The sequence below is a fragment of the Phoca vitulina genome, unplaced genomic scaffold (genome assembly GCF_004348235.1).
Source record: "Phoca vitulina isolate PV1807 unplaced genomic scaffold, GSC_HSeal_1.0 scaffold2, whole genome shotgun sequence".
NCBI classification, from domain to species: Eukaryota; Metazoa; Chordata; class Mammalia; order Carnivora; family Phocidae; genus Phoca; species Phoca vitulina.
Window position 1 is genome coordinate 76,820,820 of NW_022589705.1, and position 5,548 is coordinate 76,826,367.

The following is a 5,548-nucleotide window of genomic DNA, read 5'->3' on the forward strand; positions in this document are numbered from 1 at the left end:
CCCCCTCCGTGAGAGGCGAGACAGCTGACCAATCACAGGGGCTCCTGGGCTTAGGAAGGCGGGCCCTTCGGCCAGCAGGTTAGTCAATGGCGCCCGCGCCCCCTCCGGAGGCTGCGCTCTGACGGCGCCAGGCTCGCGCGGTGACGGGAGTTGTGGTCTCAGCGTCCGTTGCTCGGGCAAAGATATAGTGGACAAAACTACAAGTACCGAGATACCAAGGACGGGCGCTTGCAGAAGGCTGGAGCTCGGTTGGGTCCTCTGAGTCCCACTTGAGGGACCTGCGAAGTATCGGTGTCTTTGTCCGGAGAGCTGAAAGCACGTTGTGCACATTAAAGCGGCCTGGAGAATAAGAGCTCTGACCTATCAGTCCGCACACATTTCACTGGCGGCGCTCCGCAGAAATTCTGGAAATGAGGGAAATGGTTTCATCCACTCAACAGGTTTTTATTGAACACCGCAACACTCTCTTCCCTTGAAAAGCTTTCAGGTTCACGAATACAAGTGAAACGGTTAGATAGCGGTGTACCTGGTGCTCAGTAACAACGCAAGCCTGTTGTGGGACAGCTGTGAACCAGACAAACCAGCTTGCCATCCACGGGGAGCTGAGTTCTCTTAGGGGGTGTATCAATTTCCTGGGGCTGCTGTATCAAAAATACTACAAACTGGCTTAAACAGCAGAAATTCATTGTCTCGCAGCCCTGGAGGTTAGTAGAAGTCAAGGTGTGGGGGCGCCTGGGTGGCTCAGTTGTTAAGCGTCTGCCTTCGGCTCAGGTCATGATCCCAGGGTGTTGGGATCCAGCCCCACATCGGGCTCCCTGCTCCGCGGGAAGCCTGCTTCTCCCTCTCCCTCTCCCACTCCCCCTGCTTCTGTTCCTGCTCTCGCTCTCTCTCTCTCTGTCAAATAAATAAATAAAATCTTAAAAAAAAAAAAAAGAACAAGAAGAAGTCAAGGTGTGGGGGTAGGGTTGGTTCCTTCTGAGGGCCCTGAGGGGAGGATCTGTTCCAGCCCTCTCTCCCGGGCCTGTAGATGGCGGTCTTCATGCCCACAAGGTTTCTCCCTGTATATATCTCTGTGTGTAGATTTCCCTTTATATAAAGTCACCAGTCGTATTGGATTAGGGGTTCTCTCTACTCTAGTACAACCTTGTCTTTTTTTTTTTTTTTGTAAGATTTTTATTTATTTGTCAGAGAGATAGCACAAGTGGGGAGAGCAGCAGAGGGAGAGGGAGAAGCAGGCTCCCAGCTGAACAGGGAGCCTGATGTGGGACTTGATCCCAGGACCCCAGGATCATGACCTGAGCTGAAGGCAGATGCTTCACCGACTAAGCCACCCAGGCATCCTTAGTACAACCTCGTACTAATTATTACATTTGCAACAATCCTGTTTTCCAAATAATATCACATTCTGAGGTGTTGGGGGTTAAGACTTCAACACAGGAATGGGGGGGAGCGTGTTTCAACCCATAACTAGGGGAGATGGCCAATAAACAAACAACTAAAAAAAGGGAATAAATGAAGTGCATGGCAAAGAATTAAAACAAGTTGGTAATCCATGAAAAAGTGCTCAACATCACCTGGCTTCAGGGAAATACCAATCAAAACCTCAATGAGATACCCCCTCACACCAGTCAGAATGGCTAAAATTAACAAATCAGGAAACAACAGATGGTGGCAAGGATGCGGAGAAAGGGGAACCCTCCTACACTGTTGGTGGGAATGCAAGCTGGGTGCAGCCACTCTGGAAAACAGTAGGGAGGTTCCTCAAAAAGTTGAAAATAGAGCTATCCTATGACCCAGCAATTGCACTACTGGGTATTTACCCCAAAGATACAAATGTAGTAATCCGAAGGGGCACCTGCACTGCATTGTTTATAGCAACAATGTCCACAATAGCCAAACTATGGAAAGAGCCCAGATGTCCATCGACAGATGAATGGATAAAGAAGATGTGTGTGTGTGTGTGTGTGTGTGTGTGTGTGTGTGTGTGGTGGAATATTATGCAGCCATCAAAAAACAAAATCTTGCCACTTGCAAGGACATGAGTGGAACTAGAGGGTATTATGCTAAGCGAAATAAATCACAGAGAAAGACAATTATCATATGATCTCACTGATATACGGAATTTAAGAAACAAGGCAGAGGATCATAGGGGGAGAGAGGAAAAAATGAAACAAGACGAAACCAGAGAGGGAGAGAAACCATAAGAGACTCTTAATCTTAGGAAACAAACTGAGGATTGCTGGAGGAGTGGGGGGATGGGGTGGCTGGGTGATGGACATTGGGGAGGGTATGTGCTATGGGGAGCACTTGGTGTTGTGTAAGACTGATGAATCACAGACCTGTATCCCTGAAACAAATAAAACATTATGTGTTCATTAAAAAATAAATAAATAAATGGTTGGTGATCTAACAAAGTGATTTGATTTGGTGGCTATGTTAGGTCAAGGGTCAAGGATGGCCTCTCAGTTGGCGACCATTCAGCGGAGACTCTAATGGGGAGTGAGCCATGTTAAGGTTAAACAGAAGAGCATTCCAGGCAGGGGAAGAACTGGTAGGAAGGCTCTAAAAACAGATTGGTACGTTCCTAAAAACAGGAGGATGGCCCCTGGGGTGAGGGGGTGGGTGACAGGCAGACCAGTTTAATGGGTGTGCCACCTGAGCAAACTGAGCTCTGCACTCAGAAAAGCCCCACGCTTGAAACTAGAAAGAGCTGGTGGTTGTACAACATCGTGAATACACTAACTGCCACTGAATTGTACACTATTAAATGGTTAATTGTATTTTAGGTGGATTTTACCTTAATTTTAAAAAAAGGTGTGGAGAAAAAGCAGTCACAGAGAGTATTATTAATTCAGCAAGTCAGTTAAGTGGAGGTCAATTAAGAGAAAGTCTTCTAATATATTTAATCTAGACTGTGAGACTGGATTAAATTTCTTAGCAAGAGTGTAGAGTGTTTGTTGTCTCCTCAGCTCCGAGGAAGTTTTCAGCTCCTCCCTTACCTGAAGAATTTGATCCTTCCTTAATTGATAAGATTGAACCCTCAATGCTAAAGAACACTTAAGTCCCTTCTTGACCCTTGGCCAGAACCAAAGTCCAAACATAACATGTCCTGGAGGATGAGAAGCAGATAAAAAACTAGGGAAAAAAGGAGCTCTGCCCAAAAAAAACAATCGCAGGAATCTGCTATTTAATTGCATGAAAAAAACAGGTGATTTCTTATGGAGGTGAATTTGAAGGATACTTAACTAAGAAAAGCCCAAATATAACTTCAGATCAAAATGAATTTCTTAGTTTGAGTGTACTCACTGGAGACTCTGCATCCAGGTGCTTGCCCTGACAGCTGGTAGCTGTTATTCTAGTAATTTGAAGTGTTGATTTATGCAAACCTACATACAATACCGACCTGTCATTAATTTGAACGACAGTGGAAATCTCTTGTCATAAACCAGAGGAATAAATTCAACGATCTCAGGAGTCAGGATGATTTATTGAATCTGTAAATGCATCTTGCTGACCAACCCAAAAATTATATTCCTTGAAAAGGCCCCGAATTCACCTCCTTTACCAAAGCTCAAGGACAATTGACAAGGGGGGTGCCAAAATCATTAAAAAGCACTTGACTGACCATGATTTCTAAGCCAGGATTTCTAGCCAGGAATGATAGCGGGTGGGTCTATAATTGAAATGCACTCTCATCTCAAGGAGGATGGAAGGACTCTGGAGTGATACTGGGCAGGTGGTAGCAGTTACCTAACAAATAGGAAGTGGGGTGTTTGATCCACAGAGATCTTTGGAAACAACTAACTGATCATGGACAGCCTACTGAATTCCCACCTAATTTATTTATTTATTTATTTTTGTGGGCAGCAAAGCAAAGTTTATTGAGCAATAGCAAAGTGATAGTACAAAGCTCCCGAAGAGGGAGGGGAACCGAGAGGGTTGCCCTTAATTTTTATAAGAGTAACAGAAAAAAAATTTTTTTCCATGATCAGTGAACAAAGGCCTATCTTGATACAATAGACAATTTTGATCATTCATCCAATTCCCACACCTGAGTCAGTTCAGGTACCTAGACCACTGAAGAAAAAGAAAGTTAAAGACCCTCAAGGGAAGATCCAACAATAACACTGCAGGACCCTACCATGAGTCATTCTCCTGTCTTTCTGCAAAGAACTTGTGCACAAATATTCAGACCTTTTGGGAACAATCAGACAATGGCCACACTAATTCCTGAATGCCCACAATGCTTCTGAACTGCACTAGAGTGTGGGCTTTACGGAAATGTATGAATCAGTGTCCAGTCAGGAAAACAGAGACCACCCTACATATTTCAAGCAGGGAGGAATTTAATGAAGGGATTTGGTCACAAGGATACTAGAAATGCTGTAGAGTGAGGGAGAGAGATGGCGTCTTTCCAGAGCCCAGGAAATTGATACTGCTCTTGGGCTGAAGCCTACAACCCCACACTCACTACTCACAATGCTGGAGGACCCACTGCTGCCACAGCTAAGGTACCTCCTGAAGCAGAAAGGTTTCTCCCTTCTTCCCACCTTTAAAGATAACCAAATGCCTCCCATTGGCAGAACCTAACTGGGACCCAGCTATCGATGCAGTCTAGGAAATGTAGTTTGCAGGCTTCTGGGCCTCAGTCCAGGGAAGATCACAGAGGGACAGGTGAGAGGCTCCGTACCAAGGGACAATATGAAGCATAGAGAGGTAATGAATGGAGTTTTGACCAAAGTCCACTCAAGGATAAATGTGGCCCCCAAATCCATCTGCTAGTTTTTCCTCATTTGTATAATTAGAATAAATACCTTAAACTACTAGCAGAATCCTACACCAGCTCCCAGGCCATAGGTCAGCAGCTTTTAGGATAGGAAAAACAAACTACAAGTCATTGAAGTGCCTCATTCCCATTAAAACATAAATTAAAATAAAAGATCCTGAGAGCATCACAGAGATTAATGCCACCATGAAAGACTTAAAATAGGCAGAGGTGGTGATTTCTGTCACATTTATATCCACGTCTGTTTGGAAAGTGGAAAAGACAGATAGTCTTGAAGAAGGCAGAAGAATATTGTAAATTTAATCAAATGGTGACCCCCCCCAAATGCAAATACTGTTCCAACTGTAACTTTTGGGGGGCCGTATATCAGGACCACCCCCAGAACTTGATCAGGCGAATGCATTTTTCTCCACTATGACAAAGAATACGTAAGAAGCAAATAGCTTATAATCCTGCCTCAAAGAAAAGCCAACCCTGCTGCGGAATGCCCTAATTTAGTCTGTCGGAGCCTGACCCTACCACCGTCTGTAAAACAGAAACTGCTCCAGGTATTTCAAGCAGATCTTGCTTGCCAGTAGCCTCTGCTACAGAGAGATGACATCTGCCTTACTTCTGTTTTTTCCCAAATCTCACGTGGGTGCATCTACTTGAAGGAACTGAATTTACATCCAGAACCTTAGCTCTAAGGGAGACTGGGACATGGTCTTAGTTTTACAAGTCCTCAAGTGGAAGGAGGACGGACTAGAGGTCAAGACTCAATCC